This window comes from Propithecus coquereli, unplaced genomic scaffold (genome assembly GCF_000956105.1).
Source record: "Propithecus coquereli isolate 6110/MARCELLA unplaced genomic scaffold, Pcoq_1.0 Scaffold19, whole genome shotgun sequence".
Lineage (NCBI taxonomy): Eukaryota > Metazoa > Chordata > Mammalia > Primates > Indriidae > Propithecus > Propithecus coquereli.
The window spans coordinates 7155591-7173629 of record NW_012143856.1 but is presented as its reverse complement, the minus strand read 5'-3'; the positions used below and the strand labels follow the sequence as shown (position 1 = coordinate 7173629).

The window sequence follows — 18039 nt, the reverse complement described above, 5'->3', positions numbered from 1 at the left end:
GTTTGCTTGCTTGCCTGGCCCCAGTTCCTAAGTTTCATGAAGGAAAATCTTTCCACCGAGGGGGTGTGAGGTGTGGGGGGCGGAGGTCTCTGGTCAGCGGCTTGGAGGTTGGGGACTGCAGCCCTAAGGGATATCTCTGGTTTTTAAGTGGATACTTGCTCTTTCCAATTATGTTTGTGTCTAGGTACAGAAATCCTCTTTTGTCAGCACCACTATATTCCTTCTTTTTGTTGGCAAGTTGACGAGGGAAAAATGTCTGTTGTGTAGTCATATGATTGTGATCCCTGAATCGTGAGGATGTCATCAAGGAAAGCAACACCCTAACAGGAAGAGTGAATGCCATCAAGAGCTTCAAAATAACTTGAAGACACTTGCAAATCTGTCAAACAAATAGGCATATATGGTGGATTAATTATAAAAATCAAGCTGCAAATGACCAAAGCCAAGTTAGATTGGATGTGTTCATTTGTTCTCACTCTTATGAAGTAAAGACGTTGATAACAAAATTAGATTTACTCCAGAGCAATTGAATCAGTACATCGCACTACTGTTTAACATATACCAAGAAAATACCCCTTCACCATCAAGAACATTAAGCTTAATTAGGACATGTATTCACTGCTTAAGTCAAGTTGGTTGTCAGTTTTAACACAAGAATATTCTCTGACTAATCTAACAGTATTACAGTCTAAAAATACATCTTATTTTAGTTATAACCTGCAATTTATAGTTAAAATTTTATTCTCTTTCCTCTTTGAAATGTATGATAAATGATATGATTAACTTACTTGTTAATTGCTTGAATATACACCAGTAAATATACATGCGATAATTCATAGACATGATATGTAGATATATTTGTATTTATATATACAACCCCTCCACACCCTTCAAATAAGATCATTGTTAAAGGAACTAAAGAGGTTAGGAATGAAATAGTTAAAAGAGAAGCCTTACCAACCTTCCATTTTCTGTCATATTCATCTCAAATGAAGTCAAAATTGATCACTATCTTTAGCTAAATAAATTTGGAATAAATATAACCATCCTTTAAAATACATGTCCTAAGTGAAAGGTGAAAGACAAAAAGTCTTTTAATCAATTTAGGTACAGAATATGCTAGAGAATAATTTAGGACTTAGCATGATTACAGTATTTTGTTACAAATTGGAGTTGATTAATCTCTCCTAAAATTCCATATTAACCTAAAACTTTGCAAAAGTCAAGATTCATAAATGAAACCTTAATGAACCTACTCAATGTCCATTTTGAATAACCCTTAGCAAGTAATTTTTGGCAGTACTATATTTAGATATTACTTAGTAATTCTACTCAGAAAAAAAGCTGGTACATTTTTTAGGGAAACTGGTTTAAATCTCTATAATAGTTGTTGTTTTCAAAAACAGTTCTATTTTTGGTTTTCTGATCTTTTCTGTTTGTGATTAATTTAAATTCTTAGTTACACCTGGTATATTATAATTTTCTACAATTTTATTATTAACCAGAGTTACTATGTATTCATATTTTCAACAAATGTTTGTTGGACATGAACTATATATCAGAATGTACTTTACATCCCTTATTTGCAAAGGAAACTATTCCTATGTAATTTACATGACACATGTTTTTAAGTGAGAATTCTATTACCATAAAATGAGTTCATTTAAAGTGTATAATTCAGTGTTTTTTAAAATATATTCACAGGATTGTACAATTACTACTATGTGATTCCAGAATATTATCACCCTAAAAGAAATCTGAATTCACTAGAAGTCATTACTTAATCCCTGATTCCTCTAGTTTCTATCAATCAATAATCTATTTTATTTCTTTAATAATTTGTCTATTCTAGACATTTCATATGAATCCAATCACACAATATGTAGCATTTTGTGTCTGGCTTCTTTCACTGGGCATAATGTTTTAAAGTTCAACCATGTTGCAGTATGCATCAGCACTTCATTCCTTTTTATGGCTGAATAATATCCCTATGTGTGGACATACCACATTTTGTTTGATTCATTCATCAGTTTTGGACATTTGAATTGTTTCCTTTTTTGGCTGTTATGAATAATGCTGCTATAAACATTATGTATAAGTTTTTATGTGAACATATGTTTTCAATCTCTTGGGTATGTACTTAGGTATGGAATTGCTGAGCCATATGGTAACCCCATGTTTAGCATGATTACAATATTTGAGGAATTGCCTATTTACCAAGTCAGCTGTGGCATTTTACATTCCCACTACCAATGTATGAGGCTTCCAATTTTTCTGCGTCCTCACCAACACTTGATATTGTCTATCTTTTTTATTACAGCCATCCTAGTGTGCATGAACTAGCATCTCATTATGGTTTTGACTTGAATTTCCCTCATGGCTAATCATGATGAGCATCTTTTCATGTGTTCATTGATCATTTACAGATCTTGGAGAAATGTCTATTCAATTTTGGCCATTTTTTCACATAAAAGTTTTTACTTTATTAATCTTCTTGTGGAAAACCTACACAATGGCTGCAGAAAATGAATGTCATTGCAGAATCTTTATTCCTTCAGCTTTTTGCCAGCACCAACATTGGTCTTTGCAGTCCCCCAAACTTCTTCATTCTGTTCTTATGTTCCTTTCACTGCTTTCTTAAAATCTTTTCCTTCTCGTATAGACCATGTCTTGCAAGTCTATGTTTGGGTTCATTTTTCTTTGCATAATCCAAAGAATTGTAAATCATGCCAAAGCCATCTGTCTTGCCATCACCAAAGTGAGTTCTGAATCCAAATACAGAGAAGACATCTGGTGTGGTCTTGTACATTTCAGCTGAATTTTTCCTGAATTTCTGCCTTTGGTACTGTTGCCTTCTCTGGCATGAAGGACATTGATGACCATTTGTTTTCTCTGAAGTAGTCGATTGGTCATGAACTTTCAAGTCCAGATAGTTACTGTGTTGTTCATGATGGTGGTTGATCCTCAAGCAGCCAGGGAAGAAAAAGCTTTTTGGCCATTTTTAAATTGAGTTATTATCTTTTTATTATTTAGTTGTAAGAGTTCTTTTTATGTTCTGGATATCAGATCATTATCACATATATGATTTGCAACTATTTTCTCCCATCCCGTACATGGTCTTTTCACTTTCTTGATAGCATCCTTTGAAGCACAAAATTTTAAATTTTGATGATGTCATTTATCTATATTTCATAGATTATGTTTAAGTGTCATATCTAAGAAACTATTTTCAAAGCCAAAATCATGAAAGTTTACTCCTACCTTTTCTTCTAAGAATTTAATAGGTAGTTAGTTCTCACATTTTAGGTTTTTGATCCATTTGGAATTAGTTTTTTTTACATGATGTCAGATAGGAGTTCAGCTTCATTATTTTGCATTTGAATATCTAGCTGTCCCAGATACATTTATTGAAGACTATGCTTATTCCCCAGTAAATTTATTTCAGCATCCTTGTCAAAAATCAATTACCCATAAAGGATGGATTTATTTCTTGTCTCAATTCTATTCCATTGATCTTCGTAAGTATATATATATCCCAGTTCCACGCAGTCTTGATTTCTATACCTTTGTAGTAACTTTCGGAACTGGGAAGTTTGAGTCCTCCAAATTTGTTCTTCTTTTTAAAGACCGTTTTGGCTATTCTGAGTCATTTGCACTTCCATATAAATTTTAAGAAGAGCTTGTCAATTTCTGCAAAAACTGGCAGCTAGATTTTGATAGAGATTGCATTGAATCAGTAGGTTAATTTGCAGATTATTGCCATTTCAGTAATATTGTCTTCTAATCCAAGAACATTTCTTTTTTTTATTTAAACTTCAATTTCTTTCAATGATATCTTACAGCTTTCAGTGTACAAACTGGCACTTCTTTTGTTAGTATATTTGTAAGTATTTTAATATTTTTGATGTTGTAAGTGAATTTATTTTATTAATTTCATTTTTATATTATTCATTGCTAGTGTAGAAAAATACAATTGATTTTTGTATGTGAATCTTGTATCCCACAACCTTGATGAACTCATTTATTAGCTCTAATAGTTCATTTTCGTTAATTGCTTAGCATTTTCTGTGTAGAAGATCATATCATCTGCAATTGAGGTAGTTTTACTTCTTTCTTTCCAATCTAAGTATCTTTTATTTCTTTTTCTTGCCTAACTGCCCTGGCTATAACCTCCAGTATAATGCTAAATAGAAATGGTTAGAGTGGACATACTTGCCCTCCCCTAATCTTAGGGGGAAAGCTTACAATCTTTTACCATTAAGTGTGATGTTTCTTTTAGGTGCCCTATATCAGGTTGAGGAAGTTCCCTTCTATTTCAAGTTTGAGTGTTATGAAATGGTGTGCACAAGTTCCAAGTTGTTAGCATAAAAGTTCCTTGAAGCGAAATATATAGTTATGTTATTCGATTGTTTAACATTCTCCAAACTCCAAACATTCCTAAGTGCTTCAAGGATAAAATTCAAACTGTTTAATGCAAGATTCTTCCCAATCTGACTCAAGCCTGTCCAATCACACCATTTGCCACGTCTGAACTTACAATCCATAGTTCAGTCATAAAGAAATCCTTACTGTTCCTCTAACGGATCATACTCTCTCACTTATCTCTTTGGCTTTGCATAGACTGTTACTTTGCCTAAAAATCAAACGTCTTTCTTTTCCTGTGAAACTCCTAATTATTCTTCAAGACCCAGCACATGTCAATTCTTCTTTACGTGTTCATCCTGTATCTTCCCAGAGCTTGCTTATGATATATTTGTCTGTATGTGTATATAATCTCAACTATACTCAAATATGTCTAGTTGCCTAACTCCCACTAGCTTAGAGACTTTCTGATGTAAGTGATACTGTCTTCTTTTTTTTAAGTTTTTAAAAAATCTTTAATTATTATGTGTACATAACAGTTGTATATCTTTATAGGGTACATGTGATTTTTTTTTTTTTTTTTGAGACAGAGTCTCATTCTTTCACCCAGGCTAGAGTCAGTCACCAGCTATATTACTCTAGGAAAGGAGGCAGCTCTCATTAGCTAAGAACAATTCTCCTGGGAAGGGGCTGTTGTGAACCCTTAAAAGCCAACACTTTCAGCAGCTGTGTAATTTCTAAAAAGAAATCAGCAAAATTCTATAAATAATTGGATATATTTAAAAATTTAGTCTTGCCACAACTTATGCAAATCTCTGGACTTTTTTATTAGTGCTTTCTTAAATATCTTTAATATACACTCCAAAAATTTGTTATTTTTCTTCTTCTGACATTGTTTTGTATTACTAATTAGACTGCTTACTAATTGGCTGGTGTATTAATCTATTCTTTCTAGGATCTTGTTGTGATGATCAAGGAATATCTATTAATCCCCTGTCTTTCTTAATATGTATAGCTTCAGCCAGACCCAGAGGTGTATCTACTGAAGTTGTACAAATCCTAACAGTAGCTCATCCCTGGCGGATGGCTATGTCTGTTTCCAACTTCCTTTCCAGTGGTTTATATCTGCTGTGCACTATGTTGTGAAAAAGCTTCCATTTGATTGTGATTCCCCATGTGCAGGGCAGAGGGAATGACCTTCCCTCTTCATAGACTTGGGCTGGTAAAGAAATAGCCCTCTTATAATGACGACTAAACTTTAGCTTTGAGAAATTCTCTAATTTAATTAGTTTCATTTGTGTTTTTTTTCCCTTAAATAATACTACTTCACAAGGGTCTAATGAGGACTACATGAGATAATATTATGATAGGAAACTTTGCTTGTGACTCTAAATAAACTTTAGTTAATTAACAGTATAATAATTTCTTTGTACAAGTTGTATTTTAAAAGAGCTCTCCCACCATGTAAGGACACAGGGAGAAGTGTAGTTTGCAACTGGAAGAGGGACCTCACGAGAACCCGATCATGCTGGCACCCTGATTTTGAACTACCAGGTTCCAGAACTGCGAGAAATACATTTCTGTTGTTTAAAAGCTAAATAAATAGATAAATAAACAAATAAAAGATATGTACATTTTCCCCATACTGCTCTTGGGTTACCTATTATATATGTGATGTGGAGTTGTTGCTTGCTTATGTTTGTTCATTCTTTTTATCATAAAGCTTTTAAAAGAAATAATAATACCCATTCCTATGAGCAATGCCATTTTTACAAATACTCCTCAAGTAGCTTACGTGTATCAATTTAAAGACTAGTTTTCTTAGTTCTAAAAAACCTTCTGAAATTTAAAGAAGGCAGTTGAATCATACATTTTTTTCCCCTGGTAGCTTGTTAACAAATGGAGTTATTTCAGGACCATGACCATTTTAAATATAAGGTTGAAATATAAGCCCAGGTTAACTTAGGACTTTGTTGTTCTGAAGTAAAATTATTTGTTTTCTCCCTCAATGTTTTCTTTCTTCCTCTCTATGCAGTTGGGTAGTATTTTTCTTAAAACACAGTGAACAAATATATAATTTCTATACAATAATGCATGCTTTTTGAGGCTGGTGTCCGACATTGTGGTGGAAATATATTATTTTCCTATTGAGAACCTAGGTTTTCAAAATGACTGGCTGAAGCCTGTTTCTATTGAAGAATACATTGGTGCATTTTGAGAAATTAGTTATTCAGCATGGCAGTCATTGTAGGAGAAAGCAGCTATAAACAGGAAAAATCTTGTTTTTTTTGGTGGAGCAATGCAAAATTTAAATTTTGCATTCAAAGAAACTGGCAAAGAGCCTCAAATGTGTGAGTTTCATTTTGGTTTGAAATCTCTTTGCAGTCTAGAGTCACTGTAGGACAAAATGTAATTAGGTAACACATGATTTCAAGGAGTAATACAAATTTGTCCAAAACCATCCAAATTTGTGTCACCCACAGTCCAAATATATGTTGAGATGATGAGTAAGAAGCATGATGTGATTTCTTACACTCCTAGTCAGAACACAGAATCCAGGTCTCAGCCATAACCTCTTGACATTTGTGGATACCAGATCTTTGTCTTACAGTGACCCAACTTAAATAATATCATGATAGATACATGTACAAACGCATTTATGCCCTTTTTTTGCAGACATTCTAATTTTTGCCAAATTTGAGTTGGTGTGTTTATAACCATTGATTACCGGAATTTAGTCATAGTAGCATATTAACTTCGGTAGAAAAATAGATCAAGGACACTTTCACTAGCTTCAAGTTATACGTTTGGAAAAAATGGTCTAAATGTATTACTTTCATATATCAAGTACATCTGAAGTATAAGGAGCTACAATGTGAAGCTCACCAAAAGGAATATTACTTTTATAACCTTAGCCATAAAATCTGTTTCAGTAATTCTCAGAAGGCATTCCTCAAAAGGATAGCAAAGTGGCAACTTGTCAACAAAAGCTGTTGAGAAAAAACAGCATCTGCCTGGTGAGCTTATCTTTACACCTGTATTTCTATTTTTTTCTAAAATAAATAGCATCCTAAGAGAAGTATTATTTGTTGTTTGGTGTATCGCTATGCATACTTATTAAATTGTTTATTGTTTGTTGTCACAATATGAAAATTTTTATCATGCTACAAATTCTTCTTGGAGAATAGAATCTTAATGATTTTGTACTTTTTATCAAATAATTAGATGTGCACAATAGTGTTTCCCTTTTAACTGTATTTACTAGGACGCTCTGTGCCTACTTTCATAATCAACTATATGTTCCCTCTATTCTAGGTTATCATTGCTGTAGTTTGAATGTTTCTTTCAAAATGCATGTTGAAATTTAATTGCCATTGTGATGGTATTATGAGGCGGGACCTTTAAGAGATGATTAGATGATGAGGGTAGGACCCTCACGAATGGATTAATGCTATTATTGTGGGAGTGGTTAGTTACCTCAGGAATTTGGTTCCTTTTCTCTCTCTGTCTCACATGCTTGCTTCACCCATCTGCCCTGGGATGATACAACAAGAAGACCCCTACCAGAGGCAGCCCCTTGATCTTGGACTTCCCAGACTTTGGAACCATGGCCAAATAAGTCTCTTTTCTCTACAGATTATCCAGTCTGTGATATTCTGTTACAGCAACAGAAAACAAACTAAGATAGTCATAGAATCATTTAGTACTTCTTGCCTCTTTCATTACTTTGATCCTATCATTTTATCTTGTTCTATCAGTTATATTTTAGTATATATTTTATTGTAAGTTATAATGAACTAAAAATTGATACCAGAGCTCATTAAGTAATGCTATTATCTAAACTTTAATGAGTACTAATACATCTTTGGATGAATCGATACATGGATAAATAAGAGAATTAAACTTTCTGAATATAAAAATATAAAAATAAATTAATTGAAAGCAAATTTCAGAATCTTTAAGATAATAGTTGATGTTATGGGAATAAATGACATTAAAAAAGGAAAGAAGTACAATAAAGAAGAGAAATTTATGATAGAACACTGTAATGACTTGCATTTAGAGAACAGAACAATAAGAGACAGGGAAGGGATGGCCCAAGAGACAAAGGAGAATTCACTGTTATAAAAAGTACTAGAGAAGGGAGATTATTAAAATCTCTATCAGCAGGTACAGACGCTGCAGAAAATAGATGAGAATGAGGACTCCTCAAAAGACAAAGTTGGAAGGTGTTTAGGAAGGTCCCAATGACCTCATGACAACATTTTCAGTAAAGCAGAAGGCACTAAGGGGTGAGTAAGAAGGAAGTAGAGGTATTGTGGCTATTTTTAGACATTTATCTAGGAAATTTAGAAGAAAGATCCTTAATGTAAGGAGATTGGGGAATAGACCATATTTATAGGAAGTGGGGGAAAAAAACTCACAACATATCGTGGTATTGGGTAGGAGGGATGCAGACAGTCCTGGATGGAATATGGAGATACGTGGAAATCAATCCAGAAACCATTGTGGACTTAAAAGGATGGTGTGGTTCTCTGAAGAGGACAGGGTCCTTCTCTCAGAGAAGATTTTAATAGAACAAAGTAAGGAAAGTGATGACACAGAGAGCTTTTGGAATAGAGAGAAGGTGAATTTAAGATTCTGACTTCAAAGTTTTCATTTAAAAATGAAAAACGATTATTTCTGAGAGTGTAAGGGATACAGGCTCAGGGAAAATGGGAAAAGAATGGAGAGTTGTTTGTTGTAACTACAAAAGGAAATCAAAGAAGGATTTTTCAAACAGCGGTGAGGACCGTGCTGAATATGAAGGGACATCAATCAGAATTTTATAATATTTATTTATTTACTTATTTATTTTTCTAGTATTCCTGAATCAACTGGAACTATGGAGAGGTAAAGAAGACAGTGGGGGATTGAGAGTGAGAGCTGGAAATGCAGACAAGCCTTTATAAGATTCTTTTTTAAAAAGCTTTTTGGTCCTAAGAGATAATAATTCAATCCTAATATTGAGAAGTTGCCTGTTGTAGCAAATATAATAACATCAGGAAATTGCATGGTGCTCAGACACCAGACTGGGAGTTTACTTCCCATGTAAATATGTGAAAATACTTGGATTTTCTAAATTTTTTTTAACTTGACAAGAAAGTAGCAAAAATAATCTATGTATTTCTTTAAAAGCTAAATGTGATAATATTTGTCAATAAAAATTAATCATTTCCTCTATTAACTTATTGCTTGTTTAGTTTTACTCCCTGGGCCAACAAATGATAGACACATATCAACATCTATTAAATCTGCCTTTGTCTAATTCTTTTGAATTTTAGGTTCCAGCAGTAATGTGATGGATTAAATAAACAAGACATTTCAGCATTCTCTCTTCTGAATTTCAATATTCATTCTATCTTTCTGCATTTAGTCTTGAGCTTTCTTCCACAGGCCATTGCCTCGATTTTGCCATTCACTTTGCTCCCCCAAATTAATTTCTTATGCTTCAAAGGAAACAAGTATCTTTTGCTAACACTCAGAAGTTTCTCCTCTATCCTTTGCCTTGATTTGATTAAGGTCAATATTGGTGACCTTTACTTATTGCTCTCTCGTGGCAAAAGAAATAACAGTTGTCAACATAGCCTTGAACTGACTGTAATATTTCGTCTATTAACCCAGTCCAACACATGTTCTTGTTGGATTCTATGTGGACTTCACTTTTTATTTTCCCAGTAATTTTAATCCCACCCCCCAGTATCGTAGGAATTGTTTGAAAATTAATAAGAAATAAAAAAGAAGAAGTAAAAAAAGAATCTCTCATTTACATTGTGAGATATCAACATTTCTGACTGGTTCCATAATCTTTTTTTTTTCTGTTGGTACTTGTAGCTAATTTTTATCATATATCACAGATAAAATAAAATAAATCTTTAAAACATACATTTGAACATTAAAAGTAGTTATAACAGAGATTGGTTGCCTAACAATTTTGAATTTATGGTTTTGTTTTAAAAACAACTTTATATTCACCTCTTCATAGATAATTTTAACTGAATCTGTATAAAATTAATTTTTCTTCTATGTTTTTATCAGATTAATTATCTTTTAGTGAGACCCCTTTGTTTATAATCAACCATTACTGAAATCATGTAAATAATACTCCCTGAAGCCTTATAGGTATTAAACTGCTATCTAAATTTACTTTTTTAGGTAGGGGCTCACCTCAAATGTTCTCACTAAAATAATTTCACAGATCTTTCTGAAGGAAAACTTTTCCCAGAAGTACATGCTTTTTATCAAAAGAAGGTTTTAAATAGACTGGTAATTATCACATTTGGAACCACCTTAAATGAAGATAAAATATCTTCCCGTACTGTTGGGAGTCTTTCTTCCTTTACTCTCACTTTCTCTTCAACCCCATATCTAAATGATCAGTAAATTCTGTGCTCTTTTCCTTCTCCACATACCCAGGTCATGGCCAATTCCTAGTTCATACTCTCCTCTTTCCTTTCATGTTATTAAAGTAGCTACTCACTGACCTCCTTGGACATTCCCCTGCCTCTTTTGTACAGTACAGGCTTAATACAGTAGCAAAGTCATCCTTTAAAAACATTCCTCAAGGTCATGTCACTCCTCTGTCCAAAACTCTCTTGTAGTTTCCCATCTTGCTTGAAATCCAATGTTGCACAATAAACAGTTAGCCTTATGTGACTTGGGCCTTCTGCTCTCTCTCCAACTTTTCCCACTACTCTCCCCTCTGTTCTAATGACCACACATATTGACCTTCTTCTTGTTAGTCAAATGCACCAATGCCTCCAGTTCTTGTGCTTGCTGCTCCATTTACCTGAAACCATTTCTCCGGATGAACTCCGTGGCTCACTCCCTCACTTCCTACAGATCTCTGCTTAAGTTTTACCTTGCAAGTTATGTCTTCCCAGATCACTCCATGTAAAATAAAACTGCAAATCAGCCAAACTCCAGCCAGTATTACCTTTCCCCATTTCCCTACCTTATTTTTCTCCATAGCACTCATCTCCATTTGACATAGTGTATATAATTAATAGATTACTGTCTCTCTCATCTCTCCAGAATGAAATCTTTACAGGGACAGGACATTGTTTTGTTCTTTGCTCTTTCCCCAGTGCCACAAAAAATGCCCACAACATGGATTTTTGTGCTCAAATATGTTAAGTGGGTGAATATATACATGTGTAGGTCCTACTCTTTATTGTAGTGCAACATATTCCTTCTGGAACTCTAAGACAATCCATTAATTTTTCAGCTTATTTTTTCCCACAATTTCTACAGCAAATAGGACTCTGGTTTTGCCACCTTCTCCACTGACTTCCTGCCTCTAAGATATTTTTCAATTTACAAATAAACCCCAAACAGCAGTTAAACAATATATGAAAATGCACAAGATAACATTTTACTACTTTTCATCAGGTGAGTTAAAGTATGTTAGGACAGGTGGAATGAACCTAATGAAAAGTAAATATTGAGCACCTGCACTGTGTAATTTATGCTAAGTGTGGTTTTGTATTATGCTTTACGGTTCCTAACTGAGCTGTTGTATAAATATTATCTTACCTGTATCTCTGTTTTTCAGTGATACACAGCTAGATATACAAGATTGGAACTGAGAAAATAAAAATAGCTCAGAGCAGCCCGACTACCTGAGGTATGCAAAATTGATCAGACCCATTCAGTCATCCCCACCCTCTCCAAACCCTCCACCTATGCCCAGGGACAATTGTTTAAAGACATTTTATTCCTGACTAGCTAGCTGCCTCCTCCTTTATCTTCATGTTCCTGGAATTTGTGATACAAAGAACAACGTATGGCTAATCAATAGCTTATGTCATTTTAATGTAAATTGTTAGTAAATAACTTAGCAATTGCCTCTTATTTTTTTCCTTGAAAATCCACTTGCAAATTCTGCTAGCTGGATTGTATATTCAGGGTAACTTGACTCTATGCTCCTAGGTGGCCATCCTCAAGCTTTGAGTTGGAATAAACTCCACAGTTAATTATATTTTCTGAATCTCATTATTTAAGGTTAACATTTTGGCACACTAGGTGAGACCCGAAGCAGGCCTCCAGTGATCTCCGCCACTTTGTTTAGAGCTCATTTAGAACCTCGGTACCGGCAAAAATGACTTTCATTCACCCTCACTGAAGTCAGCGGGGATCTCAGATAAGGCCTTGCTCTAGTTCAAATCCTCCCAGCTTGGCTAAGGATTCAGACTTTATTCCAGCCGTAAAAGAGGTAAAGGTCTAAAAAAGGGTGACAAAATGTTTTATGAGTTCTCTCTTTAAAACCCTCCACCCTTTGGGGAATTAAAACCTGTATTCCTTCCCAAGGCCAGTAATCAAAGAGGCAGAAAAACGTTCTTTGTTGTTTGTTTTCTAGTATCTTAAACCACAAGAGATGGCTCAACAGAACTGTCTAGACTAGGGTCACAAGATCATCATCACCAGAGATAAGGTTGACCAAAACCACCAATTATAGTTAAACAACAATAGCCTGAAGCCACAACATGTGACACCAGTCACATCGACCCAAGACCACCACCACCCTGCCCCCCCCACTTTAAAAAGCCTTCTTTTTCTGCTTAAAGGCAGAGTGGTGGTCTTTTGAGACGCTAGTTGGTAAATTTGTTGGTAAATTAGTAAATTTCTCTTTCTTTTTCCTCAAACCACTTTTCCTCCTTCATTCTTGCTGATTTGGCCTCTAGACAAGGACCAAACTTTTGGGAACACAGCTATACACATTCCCATTTGTTGAAGTTGGAATTGAAGTTCTACCACAAGGTAGGAGTTTGGTTTCTTATTCTCTAGAGGTTCTGCTGATTGCAGATATGCAATTTTCACTTTTCTTTGAGGTTAAAGTTTTATTTGTCTTACTCATTAGAGTTTACAACCTTTTCTCTTGTTCAAAATTTTGGTCAGGGAGAAAACAGTGTCTCTCTGAAAAGAGGAAGTGAATCTTTGTGGCCGAAGTGAAACATTTGTAATCTTTAAAATCGGCCATATTCTGAAACTCAGTTTAACTGACAAATATGAACTGTCTTCTTGAGTGACAGGAGTTCCTTCCACTAGGTGTTCTTGGTCATTCAAAAGGAAAACCTAAATTATAAGCAGTTGTGCTTCTAAAACTGAGGTTTCCTGCTTAAGGAGAGATCTATCACTAGAAATACCAGCTGGATTTATGTTTAATGCTTAGAGCACCTCCTCATGCAAATATTTAGGAAACTGGTCAAGATAGCTCATGATGACCTCAAATTATGGTGGCCAAAATGTGATAACTTTCAAGTACCTAAACTAGTTTATTTGCTTGCTCAATTACAAAAAAAATTCTAAAATAAAACAAAATACCTTGGAGAGTATACTTTCAATGATATTTAGAAGTTCCTAAAAGAGGTTCTAAAAACGTCATTTCTTTGCAAGTGGAAAACAAGACTGTCTAAACCAATTTCTGAATTGAAAAAGGCTGCTGACGCAATTCAAAATTGGAAAGATGTGGAAACAACCCAAGTGCCCGTCAATACATGAGTGGATTAATAAAATGGGGTCTATGTATACCATGGAGTTCTACTCAGCCACAAAAAACAATGGTGGTCTAGCACCTCTTGTATTATCCTGGGTAGAGTTGGAGCCCATTCTACTAAGTTAAGTATCACAAGAATGGAAAAACAAGCACCACATGTACTTACCATCAGGTTGGTATTAACTGATTAACACTTAAGTGCACATATAGTAATAACATTCATTGGATGTCAGGCAGACGAGAGAGGGAGGAGAGGATGGGTATATGCACACCTAATGGGTGTGGTGTGCACTGTCTGGGGGATGAACACACTTGAAGCTCTGACTCAGGTGGGGCTAAGGCAATATACGTAAGCTAAATATTTGTAGCCCCGTAATATGCTGAAATAAAAAAAAAATTTAAAAAAAGGCTGCTGAATTTTTCCTTCTCCTCCCTTAGCTTTTAACTTCTCCTTCTCTTGATCCTTTATTATCTGAACTGCCTTGCCCAGGGTCTGCCTTCCTTTTGCCCTCCTCTTGCTGCTCCTTCTCTCCTAGCTCCATTCAGGGAACATGTTAGTGGTGAAGAACCTGCCTTGGTTTATCAACCTTGTCAAAAGTAGAACTTAAACGTGTAATTAAAAGATTCCTAGATACTTCTCAGTACCTTGCTGGATTTGTTAGAGAATTGAAATTAAGCATTCAAACTTTTGATCCCAAATTCTCTGATTTATATTAACTGGTTCATATGTTAGTTTCAGAAAGTAAAGCTAAAGATTGTATAGCAAAGGCAAATTGGAGAAATCCTGCAGCAGTCCCCAAACTTTTTGGCACCAGGGACCAGTTCCATGCAAGACAATTTTTCCATGGACCAGGGGTCTGGTGGGGTAGAGTGTGTGTGGTGGGTGGGTCGAGGTGATGGTGCAGAGCTCAGGCGGAGATACATGGCCCATTTCCTAATAGGCCATGGACCGGTACTGGGGGTTGGGGACCACAGCCTCAGAGGACTTCCATATAGTTTCTGAAGTAGATTATGAACAGGCCTGCAGCACTGCCAAAGATTTACTAGATGCTATCCCCTTGGTTTTCCAAAGAGTAATTAAATAAAACAAAATACAATAATGCTGACAAAATCTTGATGAGCCTATATTGTCATGGTATGAGAGGTTTAAAAAAAAAAGGTTTAAGCAATATTCAGGTCTATCAGAAGAAAGTTATGCAAACAACCAAAATTATGCCTTCTTAACAAACTTTATAAATAGATCAGATAAAGAATTGGCAATTATAATTGCTAGTAGGGCTACCTCTCAAATTCATGATTTAGTTAATTTCATTGATCAAATGTCTCGAATCCTAATCAAGGAAGAAAAGTAATAGGAAGTTAAATAAAGAAGAAAATCAAAGAAAGTCATGAGTTTACAGCTAAAACAATTTTCCAGCCCTAAATGGCATAGTAAGTTCCCAAACTGACTCAATCCCTTATTTTGCAATTACTGCAAAAAGCCTGAACTTTTCAAAAAGGTTTGTGTATTGTATTAATATAATACCTACACCTCCTTTTCTCAAAAGGGGGAAATGTATTTAGAATTATAAGATAAAATAGAATTATTAGGTTCAATAATTTTTTGAAATCTTATCCCTTTAATTCACAAATTACAATTCATGTTGTCATGAAGGAAACTGAGTAGCTAAATAACAAAGAATTGTAAGAGCTGATAAAAGTAGTACCTGATCTCTTTCTCTTTAGGGAATTTGGTATTCAATGTAAAAGTGAGATCCTTGATTTTTAAAGATCTAGATGTGCTGCCTTCCAGTTGTGCCTGATTTTTACATATTTAAATATTAACTATAAATGCTTTCATTGTCCTATTCATTAAAGGGCTCCACCCCTGATGTCAGTAATCTAGTCAAGAAACAAACTAAGTTGAAAAGATCACCTATATAACTAGATTTTTCTCCTAAAACATAACTTTCTGGCATTTAGCTGGCTATTTTGAAACTCTTTGTAAAAGAGATTTTTAATCTATAAAGGAAATCTCCATTTATAAGGGCATCTTCTTCCCTAAAAAACTTACCTTTGTTTAAAATATTTTTCCTGGCAATTTTGTTTGACTGGGCCTTTACTTATGTCCTTCTTTGTCTTAGCAAATAATGGTGTTTAGATGTAAGTTCTGTGCCTTTGGGATATATAATAAATTTTCACCTAAGAGTTATGTATTTGGAAATGCAAAGTTTGGGTTTCCTAGCTAAAAATTTTTAGAGCTTGATAGTCTAATGTGAGAGAGAAACTATTTAAAAGCTGGCAAATGAAGAACTTTATAAAACTACAAACCTTGCTTCTGCCTGTGTGTCTGTATGTCTATATTTTTATATGTGTCATATGTGTGATATTTTACTACAAAATATATGAAAGAGCTCTAATTAGTTGGTTTGAAGAAAAAGTAAGCACTTAAATCAACTATTTTATCAGAAAAATAGAAATTATTGTTACTGAAAGTTTGGCACTTGTCTCTGAGGTGACATCAGAAGAATGAGGACAAGTAGTTTGAGAAGGAAAGAAGAGTTTATTAATTTGCCAGCAAATGAGGAGGTTGGCAGACTGCTGTCCCAAAGTACCAATGTCCTGCTTCTGAGCAGAAGTACAGAGCTTTAAAAGGTTCTTATTAATCCCATAGTCCTATCTTTGGCTAAGACAACCTTTGTGACCTCCACCCAGATTAATCCCATCTCTGTGGCACAAAGAACAAAGGACACTCCCCTTCCCCTCCCAACTGCTGGCCTGTGGCAGGGATGCAGGTACTAGTTCTCCAAAAGGAGTGGAGGATGTTTTAGAGAGACGTATAACATTTTTGCTGTTTTTTCAAACCATTTCTTCTGTTATATGTTCCCTTCTGTCAATATTCCCCTTCCATATCTATGGGAGAAGGGGTGACTACTTATTTCCTCTGTTACACTATATCAAATGCCTTTTAGTTCACATGAGTTGGGTAAATCTTTGGTAAATAAAACTAGTTTATTATTGTTGGTTTAATGAAAACAACTGCGTCTTATGGTCATATGTTTAACTTTAGGATTTTTCCTTAGGTGGCAACTGCCTAACATTCACAGGGTATAAAAACAATTAACAAAGAAATAACTTAAGATGATGGCTAGCTTTGTTTAATGAACAATTCAAGAATAATTTTCTTTAATCATGGCTACTCTAAGTCTTTTGTCATTCACAGATAATTGTTCTACTTTGATTCTTCTCAAACCATGGTTTATACTCAACCACATTCCAAAATTTGCTTCTTCAGGAAAATTCATGGAAAAGAATCCTGACAAGTGCTTTTAAGTACAGGTTTCTGATACTGTCTGGATTGGGCCCCTCTCATGGTTCAGATGTCACCATGGAACCACTTTGATGGACAGTTAATGGAATGATAATTAGCCTTAGGTTACTCTAGGTCACTTTCTAGATCCTATTGTGCCTGAGCTGCCTGGCCAGCTGGCTGGGGAATTCTCTGCATTCTTTTGCAGAGTAGCAGGGCATTCCTCCTTCCCCCTGGTGTGGCAATTGCTTAGGGCAGGATCAAGGTGGATCAGTAGTAAGACAGGGTGCCTACCCTTGTCCATCTTCCCCAGATAGGGCAATTGCTCGAGACTGCACCAAGGCAAGGTGCCTGCGTTTGTCCCTAGGATAGCGGGAGATCCCTTGCTATCTACCTAATAAACCCTGAATTATTTCCTGGCCACAAAGAAGTCTCTAAAGAATAACTGGGTTTTAATTTTCTTCATGATGCTTTTAGCTGACTCCCCAGTAGAATCTTTTTGCTGTTGTTCTGGCATACAGATTCTCTTTTTGTTTATAATTCTTATGTAAGTGATATTTCTACCATGTATTTCTCATTATTTAACTTCTCCCAGCAAATGAAACTCATGGTATTTTGAAGACTAAAGATGATCTAACAAGTAACAAAACAGGTATTTGCAGCTATATAAATCAATGACTTGGCTGAGGTCTCGTTTTTGCCACCCTGTAATGCTATTCCAATTCAGCTTTTGGCACTCTTAAAATTTCTCACTGAGACATTTACTCCTCTGAAACACTGGAATTGATAGTAGGAGAATGTACTTTGCTTTGTGTTAGACGAATTGTTTGAGATTAGAGACAAATGTGCTCTC

The 18039-nt window shown here is 35.0% G+C and overlaps 1 pseudogene; it reads right to left on the bottom strand.

Annotated features, from left to right (window-relative positions):
• Positions 1-2546: 2546 nt before the first annotated feature.
• LOC105809133 lies at positions 2547-2949 on the bottom strand (annotated as a pseudogene).
• Positions 2950-18039: the final 15090 nt, after the last annotated feature.